The sequence below is a fragment of the Centruroides sculpturatus genome, unplaced genomic scaffold (genome assembly GCF_000671375.1).
Source record: "Centruroides sculpturatus isolate CEXI.00-Female unplaced genomic scaffold, Cexi_2.0 scaffold762, whole genome shotgun sequence".
Classification (NCBI taxonomy): Eukaryota; Metazoa; Arthropoda; class Arachnida; order Scorpiones; family Buthidae; genus Centruroides; species Centruroides sculpturatus.
This window is the reverse complement of record NW_019384911.1, coordinates 330,033-341,204: the sequence shown is the minus strand read 5'-3', so window position 1 is coordinate 341,204 and position 11,172 is coordinate 330,033.

The window sequence follows — 11,172 nt, the reverse complement described above, 5'->3', positions numbered from 1 at the left end:
TAATGGGAGGTATGTTGGATAACTGAGAGGCCGGATTAGCGAGAACGTACTATATATATTTTTTTAAATTATAAGAGATTTTATGGTTTGTTTTTCTAAACTTAGTTTTTCAGGAAAACGTTGTGCGGCAAAGAGATAGCGTACAATAAACTTTATTGTGTTCAAACACACAAAAAAAAATTTAAGGTGCATTCGGTATTTATGTCAGTTATAAAGAATTGTGACGTATAAGAGATAAATTTTAGGATTCGCCCCGATTTTATTCTATATTTCTAGAATTATTTCAAATATTTAATGCATGACTTAAAAATTTTAGATATTTTGAACTGTATTATATATAAAAAGTCAATGGAGATAATTTAAATTTTATAACATTGACATAGACATAATTCTTTTTTTGTAAGTGAAATTAATTATGAATCCACAATATGTTAAAATATTTATAAATGTTTTGAATATCTGTACATTTTTATATGAATATTTTATTCTAAAATATACTGTAAACATATTTTACTTTCTATTTTTTGAAAGGGTATAGACTGAAATCATCCGCTTGTATCTGTAAAACGCAAATACTTGCAGCACTATATGAAATAAGAAATGTAAATAAGTAACTTGAATTATTTACATTTTTGAAAACTTTGATAAGTAAAACCTTTTGTTTATTATAATATACGATAACTAATAACTAATAACTACACGATAACTAATAGGCGGTTGGAATAAAAATCGCCCTTCCGTGAAAATTGATCATCTACATGACATTTTTTTTTTTTTGCTTTGTTACTTGCAAACAAAAATTGATTGTTGATTATTCTGCATCAGTTATTGGTGCACTCTAACCCCTTAATTGGACCAAAAAAAAAAAGTAAAACAGAAAAAACAAACTTGTTGAAATTTATGCAAATGCAATTTCTGCTGTTTACATAAATTTAAACATTAGAATTAATGGATTGGAGTGATGGAAGAAGGTAATGCAACACTCGGAAGATCTGTCAAAGAGGAGACTTTCTGCAGAAAATAGGAACAGGAATGTGGAGAAAATTCGGTAAACTACAAGCGGTGAGGCGGGAACCCAACTTATTATCCACTCATCCACTAGTGGGCCTAGAATTAACATAAAAATTCTTTTAAACATGTTTTTTAAATATAAATTAGGCAGTGTTAGGTGAAATGTTTCCATTTTCGATATACTAAACACCTTTTAATTTCATTGCAATGCATAGAAGCCAGATCATTAATGATATTTAACGATCTTATTCAGATTTGTATGAAGCTGCCGTACGATTACTTATAATAAATTAGTTGTTTCATTCCATTATAATTTATATTATTGTTTGCCGATGTTATCAAATTTCAAAGTTCAAATAATCACAAGACTCATTTCGGACGATAAATTTAGATAAAGTCTCTTCCAGTTACACTGTTAAATAATTAACCATTAATATTAAAACACCATAAAGTTTAAATTATAAAATACTTATAAAAGGTCGCTGTAATGTTTCTGACAGGAGCTGCCATCTGCTGAAAACTGCCAGAATTAATAATATAAATTATATTACATAACTATTGTTTATTTAGTTAAAAATTTAATCATTACTGTTTGTTTGAAGTCTTCAAAATAATTAAAATCGTATAAATAATAATAATAATAATAATCAAGACATTTTAGTCTATTTTCTATGTATTTTTTCAAAATAATAATATAGTATAGATATAAAAGAAATTATTGTTATTGTTGTATCATAAAAACAATAAACACACAAGTAAACTGTAGAGACCTGCATTTTGAGGTATAATTAAATTAATTCTAGCAAGTACAGTTTTAAAATTCAGTTTTAACCTTCTTAAAATCATTTTTTCCCCTACAAATTCCTGGAAGATCGAAAAATAATCTACACATAAGTTAACAGATATACAGGTTACTTCAAAGTATGGAGTTGCGCAGCCATTGCGACAATGAATGCAGGACCGTAATTTCTTTGAGAACTCCACAATTATGTGGTGATTACTTGTACATGACAGAGAACTATGCAGAGTACATAGCCAGATTTGTGTATAAGCTGAATAAGTTGTAGCTTAAAGCCTCGCGTTAAGAGTCTTTAAGTCTACACGGCCTCATATTTTTCATGTATCATTATTTGATATAGAATAACGGCCTGTTATATGTAATAGATTAGGACTACAACAAAATTTCAGCCCTGGATTGATTGATGGAATAAAGCAACGNGCGCGTACAGAGGAGGAGAATGGATGAAACCACCGAAACACTGTGGTATCAGTGTCACATACAGAGTACCAGTTTGCATGTGTACTGGTGTAAATGTGGAATGGCACACACTAGCACTAAAAGATTATGGTACCAGTGGGTGGCACGTACAAAGGAGGAGAATGGATGAAACAACCGAAACACTGTGGTACCAGTTAATAATATAGTATAGATATAAAAGAAATTATTGTTATTGTTGTATCATAAAAACAATAAACACACAAGTAAACTGTAGAGACCTGCATTTTGAGGTATAATTAAATTAATTCTAGCAAGTACAGTTTTAAAATTCAGTTTTAACCTTCTTAAAATCATTTTTTCCCCTACAAATTCCTGGAAGATCGAAAAATAATCTACACATAAGTTAACAGATATACAGGTTACTTCAAAGTATGGAGTTGCGCAGCCATTGCGACAATGAATGCAGGACCGTAATTTCTTTGAGAACTCCACAATTATGTGGTGATTACTTGTACATGACAGAGAACTATGCAGAGTACATAGCCAGATTTGTGTATAAGCTGAATAAGTTGTAGCTTAAAGCCTCGCGTTAAGAGTCTTTAAGTCTACACGGCCTCATATTTTTCATGTATCATTATTTGATATAGAATAACGGCCTGTTATATGTAATAGATTAGGACTACAACAAAATTTCAGCCCTGGATTGATTGATGGAATAAAGCAACGTATCATATATTCCGGAAGGACTTCTATGGGAAATTGGCCCTAATACCCCGTTCGCACCGAGCATTTCGATCTAGATTGTGGCTTAAGTCGGAGAGAGTTCCGCGGTGCGAACGCTCTCGACCGTTTCAATCTCGACTGAAACGAGGCTAAATCGCGATCGACTGGAGAGAGTTCTCGAAACTAGATCCAGTTATAAGAGAGATCCCACAATCCCACGCGCGCGAGAAAATACAAGATGGCTGCTGAACACGTGTCCGGTTATCGACAGAAAAATAAAAAAGACATCTGGAGAGACGATGACATCTGTTTATTATTAGATATACGGCAAGAAAAAGTATTTATTTCTAACCAAAACTTCCATTTTGTTTGTTGGTGTTCGTGACTTACCGCGTAGTTATGTCAATTTTATCATCGCGTGTAATAGCCGGGTTCTTCTCAAGCGAGTTACCTGTGCGAACAGCACGACGTTCCACTGGCGACAGTCACAATCCAGATTGTGGGTAAATCGAGATCGAAGTGAGTCGTGGATTGTGTGCGAACGGGGTATAATTTATGTGTTAAACACCTGGAAAACTCCATGTGGCCAGCTCGTTGGTCAGGGTTCGAACGTATGAACCAGTGTCGTCCATTCGGCCACTGGTGGGCCCTAAGTTTAGCCCTTGCAGAGGGCAGCCTGCCGCTGCAAATTCTATATAACAAGTTATTTCAATATTAGTGTTAACACTTTTTTAAGCATCTTGTATTTTATTTAATGAAAAATTATAATTTTTCAATGCAATCTGTTGTATATTTTTAACAGAAACACTTTTATTTATAAAAAGAAAATCAAATAATTCGTACTAAAATGGAGATCAACAAGTAGCGTAATTGTTAAATATATATACTGTATATAGAAACTAGAAACGTTAATTATAATTTAGTTTTAAAATTGTTTGCTTACTGATGATACAGATTTAAATAATATATTTATTTATTTTAAGAAAATTATAAGGAAAATTTGAAATCAATTTATTCCATCTTTTTCCTCAATAAAAATGTTGATAAATTCTCTGTATTTGATAAATTATAATGATTTAAAACCTGTTTTCTCTTATTTTTACTCTTTCCTTTCTATGGACACTATGAGCACCTTTTTCAGCGCTATCGTGGGTTCGGCCAGGCCCACAATGGTTGGGTGACGGAGTCTGACATATCCAGAACAGACCACAACCCGAAAAATTCCTGGGATTTCTCGTCTGGATTCAGAGCTCCTTAACCATCTCCGCACCTGGCCATCAATTAAGCCCGTATTCACAATCAACGATCGAGAGTTAGAATGTTAATAAGCGTTCATGACTGAAAATAAAGTGAATGGTAACGGTCAACTTCTAACTCCCGATTCTGTCCACCAGTGGCCGAGTGGATAAAACCACTGAACAGTGGTGGTTAATCGTGGGTTCGCACCTCTCCAACAAACTAACTATGTAGAGTTTTCCGGATTTTCTTCACGTGTCTAACACTTAAGTATGAGTAGTTTCTCATAGAAAGTCCCCCTTGGCAGATCGCCAGGTGTTGTTCCAGGTCTTATTTCATCAAATCAATTAAATTCCTGATTCTTAGTTGTGAATACGGCCATTAATATAATGCTTCTTACGGCCCTAATTGATTTTTACAATAACTTAACTGAGCTCTATCCTAAACAGAACGTCTCATGTCAAATTATTTTTATTAATAGGCCTAATAACAAAATGACAGTAAGTTATGCAAACATTTAAGTAATTTTTTCTTTTTTTATATGTCAAATTTCTTGTTTAACTCGTGCTTTTATCAATTATCTCGCCCTAATCCTATTAAAACAATCATAGGGCATTACTGAAACACCGAAAAATCATCATAAATTAATTATTTAAAAAATAAGAATTTTCGGATAAAATTTTATCCCACTAAAGCTTATTTCTTAAATTATTTTTACACTAATTATAAAACAGTAGATGAAATTGTGTTCTTTTCTAATTGGACTTTAATTAAAATCTATCGCATCTTTATTCTTTTTATTAAGAAAAATTACTTAAGCTGTTTCATCTCTCCAATTTAAAATTTTATTTTTTAAAAAATTTTCATAACTAAAGTAATTGAAAAGAACAATTTTTAATTATTGATGATCTCTCCTATTTTACCTGCAGAGTATTAATTTAATTGATAAATGACTTCATATACAATTTTTTAACATTTAAAATTAATGTGGGTAAATACAATTTTTTCCTGGTATCAAAATTTGAGTGTTTTTTTATTTTAATTAATTAATAATTATAAATTAATCTGAGAAAAATTTCGACGAATTTTTCCCGGTTAACTATTATTTTGTTAATTACCAACAAGTAATTTATTAATTATATTTATTATTGAAAAAAATGGAAAATTATTTCAATAACGGATTCATATTCTTTAAAATAATACCGGAAATAATTTATACAGTCGATCCTCACAATTTCTTTAATATAAATGATATTATTTATATTATGATATGAGGTGTGAGTGAAATGTTTAGGTAAAATATAAAAATATAATATTAATAAATAATATAGGCCTAATTGTTTTTAATTCATAAATGAAAAACAAAGAAATTCCAATTTAAAAATTATAAATGCGATTTATGAAAAGCAAACTGTTTCTGCTGATATCTTGGAATAATGGAAATGTGAAAAATAAATTTAAGGTCTGTTAAAAGTCAAAATAGACACGAGTTACGTAACTTTTCGGGGCCCTTGGTATATTAAAAACATACCACAGCGTTAAAATTTTAAATAATAACATTTAATTTAAAATAGATAAACAAATAAAGTTTATTTTCTTTAATACATAACGCCGACAAGTGATCGAGTGGATAAAAGCACTGAGCACTAGTAGTTGGTCACGGGTTCGAGCCTCCCCAATAGGCTGGTCATGTGGAGTTTTCCGGATTTTCTTCATATGTCTACACTGAAATAAGGGCCTCTTGGAATGCATCGTTCCTTAGCTAAAGTGCTGCGTTGTTTAGTCCATCAATCGAATCCAATCCTGCAATACAAATTGAAAGATTGGATGTAATAATATTTGATACACTTGATAAGTCAGATTAAAATGAATCCAATACGTAACTTCATCAAATTAATTACACACAGGAAACTCAATTAGAATAGAAAGTAAATAAATAAATAAACCTATATAATAAATTATTTGAAAAAAGAAACAGTACAATGATAAACATATTTGTAATTTACTATCATCTCAGTTGACTTAATAAAGTATTATTTCGAACAGTTGTTTACTTTGGAGAACAAAGTAAACAATTGTTCGAAATAATACTTTATTAATACTGTTAAAGAAAATATTTAGTAACCTTCATTTGCTCATAAAAGTGTATTTTCATTACATAAATATTCTTTGTACAAATATCTCAAATTTACTCCTTATACTTTTTATTGAGTGATTCGTTTGATGCTGACAACTAAAATTATGTTATATTTATCTTGTAACTTTATCCAAAATTTCTTTTCGTCTTTTGAAAATTTTATATCTTTCAGCAACTTTTTTTATTACTCAATATTCCATTATCTTTCATTTTATTTTTCGCCGTCGCGAATGTCACTAAACTATAAATACATTTGTTTACTTTGGTAAACTATTGGAAATAAAGTAACAATAAACATTTGTTACGTCATTATTGACCGAAAAAATTATTCTTTAATGATTTATGTATATCTTTAATAGCAATAGTAATTTCCTTAATGTTTCATTTACAAATTTATTTAAAATTTTATTTCTTTAAAGTAATACAATTTCCTTGTTAAAATAAGTTACAAGTTATACTAATATACAAGTTAAAATTTCAAATAAAGAAAATATTTAGCAGAGATTGCAACATGTAATATAAATCATAATATTTTAAGTATAAATATAATTTTTAGAAATAAAATTGTTTTATTTCTCTCTCTCTCTCTTTAAATAATAAACTAATAATTTAAAGCCTTAAAATATTTAAATAAATTTTGATAAAAATAAATTCATTACAGAAATACTGCTAATTATTTTATTTGTATAGATTAAATATTCTTCTTCTCCCTCCCCTTTTCCCAGTTAACTGCAGTCAGCTTTTCTGATTACTTTTCTCCAAAGTTGTCTATCCAAATTCAAATCTTCAGCTACCTTGCACTGTTACACATCATCTTTTATGCAGTCTCTCCACTTCTTTCTTGGTCTACGTGCTCTTCTACCATCCATTTCTAGTCTTTCCACTTGGTGTGCAACAGAGTCGGTCTCCTCTGTTCAAACCACTCCAACCGGCTTTCCTGCAATTTTTCCTTTATTGATATTAATATTAATTTTGTGTTCCAAGGATCAATTCATTCCTAATTTTGTCTTTCCTGGAGATACCACACATCCATCGTAACATCCTCATCTTAGTAGTATGTAATTTCTGTTCTGACTTCTTTACTGCCCAGCACTCTGGAGCCATACAGCATAGCTGGGGCTCTAGAGTTTTATATACTCATACTTGCCAACCTTTAGAATGAGGAATAGATGAGACGTTGGTAGAAAAACGCTGCTTTTTGAATAAAAACGTTGACAGCATAAAATGCTAGAAAATTCTTTATTAACATTGATATTGCACAATGCTTATGTTAAATACTTTTAATAAACAAAATTTAATTTTATCTCTTCATACGACATCATGTAAAGCTATTGCCATACACTGTCAAAAGTATGTCAATAGCTTTACATGAGCTTTACAATCATCTTTAACATCACAATTTATAAATGGTGAAGTATTTTACGGGATACTTCATATATCCATACCTACATTTATCATGTGTTCTATCTTGACATGTCATGAGTCTTGATACTGCTTGATGAGTGCCTCCCGTTATAAGCCTTTATGCGATGTTTTGCTTAGTTAATAATTTTTGTTAAAGTGTAATCTACTTGTGACTGTTACTATCAGTCAGTTTATTACCTTTCACTGCAATTATTAAGGACATTGATTTTTATGGTTGTGATTTGCTCTTCTTATTTTTTCTTATCATATTGAATATCTTTTCCTTTCACTACATGGCAATACAGGGGAGGCCTTGCAATGCTATGTGGCAAAATCATCATCAGCCTTACTATTTTACAAATCTTTGTAAAATCTCACAAATCTCAAAGAACCGTCTGGTTTCTGTGTTTTGAGAAAGTTCATATCATATGTCCTGTATATTCTGAAGTAAGGAATCAGATGTTTCTTCATTTTGGACTGAGAAATTGTAGCGCTGCTCAATAATTTGGTCTAACTGTAAAAGTAACTGAAGTAACTCGTTTCCTTCCGCTGATTAGTCGACCATAGTTGATTTAAACGCCAACGCGATGACACTAACGTTGCCAGACTGTAGATGCAATTTATTATATCTGCCATTTAAAATTACTGTATCATATTTGAGCTAAAATTTTCATACGTATACCAACATACATATATAAAAATGTCAATCTTGGTTCTTTCCCAATTGAACGAATCTGAGAACATCGTTTTGGTTTGCTTCAGTCCTTTGTAATAAAATACAGTACATACAATATCTTTGGCATATATATTGGCATATGTTGGTATTAGACTCGTTAAATAGAGTGTTTATGTGAAAATATCAAATTCTTTAAAAATGCTGAAAAAAAGGAAAAGCGGCCTGTCCACTGATGAAGAATACAAAACGTTAATGGTTGGAATATATGTATACTTCTCTCTTCAACCTTAAAGATGCTCTACAGTCGCACAATACATCTACAGTATGCCGCCATTTTAAACCATCCTATTGTTATTTGCCATCAATAATTTAACATTTTGATAATTATGAGTTACAAAACAAATTTTAACGTCATAATATAAATAGCTTTCAGTGAATGGTCTTACTGTACGACTTTCTATCATTTGATACTCTCAACACGTTCAGGTTGTTACTCACATAACTTGACACTAGGCACCTTGAAACAAGAGATTGGATGAAAGAATAACGCGACACTTGGATGATCTGCTAAGAGGGGTGCCTCCAAGGAGGACTATGGAAAACTGGCCCCTGTTTATGTGTTAGATACGTCGCACATAAAAAAATCCAAAAAACTCCACGTGGCCAGTCCGTTGGTGAGGCATATGAGTTAGAGCATTCCGTTCTAAACATTACTGTATTAATTTTTTTTATGGAAAAATCATTCATTTATAAGTAAGGTGTCTATCTAAAAGTTTAAAGCCCTGGTCACACTATGCGATTTCCAGCCGCGCAGGCGACTGCAACCGCGACGGCTGTTCCCGTTAACTAGTAATCCCCCCTCGAAAACCGGTGCGACTGCAATCGCAACTAGAAACAAAAAGTTTGTTTTACTCGCGACGATTGCAAACGCGCATCCAATCAACAAACGCCTTTGTGCCACGTCATACAGTGACAACATTGAAAATAGTTCATCATCATGGCGGATAGTCAGAGGATTAATACTTTTACAGAATCGAGATTGATCGAGCTTATTCAGGCTCACGAATACCTGTGGGATTTCAATTCTTCGTTTTATCGAAGATTTTATCTTTTCATGTATTTTCGCCAGCTCTATTAAAATAATCGCCTTTTTTCTTTTATTCATTCCAGAAAAGAACTACTTGCTATTTTAATAAGAAAAGTGGCTAAAATTCCGTAAATACTCTGAAGTAGAACGTAAAATATCGGCAAACTCACGAAAGTAGTCAAAAACAAGCTACTGTAATTTTATTGGTTTATTATAGAGTCACGTGTTTCCGAGTTGCAACGTCAACGAACAATGTGTGACCACGAGAAGACGCGCGCGACTCGCGCTTGTTGCAGTTGCAGTCGCCTGCGCGGCTAGAAATCGCATAGTGTGACCAGGGCTTAACTTATTTCCAGTTTTAACTACTAGTAATTACGAATAAACATTCGTAATTTGTAATTATGATCAGAAAATACCACAAATCGAGCTTCCGCTATTGCCTGTTTGCCGCAGCGACATAATTTACAACTAATACTAGCTCAGGGCAAAGCTAGCGATTTTCAATCGGTGTGCCGCGGAAATTTTTTAAGGTTATTAAATAAATTATTTTCGAAAGAAGTCTAAAGAACAATAAGTATGCATGTAGAAATTAAAACCTCTTTAAATTGATCATACGAGTTTTTCATTGTTATAATAAATAAATATATACATAATGTAGTAAAAATGTATATTCATAAGCAAAATTATATGTGCATAACACCGGGTTATTTCATTTAAAACGAAATTTTCTTTAAATCAAAAATGTATCTATAATTGTCCATATTTATTTCAACTTATTTTAACTTACAAGTTAGAAATAGCGGGACATTGGGCAGGTTTCTAAAGACAATTAATTATCATGCCTTTTTGGTTGGTTGGTTGGTTATTAAAGGTTTTTTGGCGCAAGGGCCACATAGGCCAGGCTGCGCCACCAAGCGTTTTTTAAATAAAAATTAAGACTTAATATTAATTGTTTTTCTTAGATTAGATATCTCATTAAATGTCCAATTATAATAAACCGAAAAATAAATAACATTTTTAATTATTATCTATTTATTAGAAATTATTTTGTGTCAATAAATAATTTACGAAAAATACAATCTTTCTTTTTACTCTTTTTTAAAGTTTGTTTGTTTTGTTAAGTTACGGCAACGCAACACTTAGGCGATCTGCCTAGAGGGTGCCTTCAGGGAGGTCTTTTTAAATTAATTAAGGGCAACTGGCGTTACAGACGTGGAGAAAACCCGGAAGATTCCATGTGGCCAACCTGTCTTGGCGAGGCGAGTGGCAACCCGTCCTGGCGACGAACTACCAGTGTTCAAGGAACGGAACCGTTAGTCACTGGTGGGCCGCATATTCTTGTACCATTTTATCCTTCACCTAACATAAAAATATAGCTTTAAATATTTAATGATTTGTATTTTAATCATCTTACACAACACAAATTAGACAAATAAACAATTGCAGAAATATTAACATAAATCAACTTCGTTAATCACAAAATTGGACGAATATAAAAGTAAAAATTAAACACATGCATAAGCTGCTATACTTAAGCAAAGCAGACAGGTCTCGTGCCGACGTCAATAACTTCGCATCTGGCTAAGATTGTATTATAGAATAGGAATCTGGCTATACTTTTAGTATATTAGTAATTTGGCGAATGGCTTGAAGGATCAACTCAAGACTAGCTTTTCATG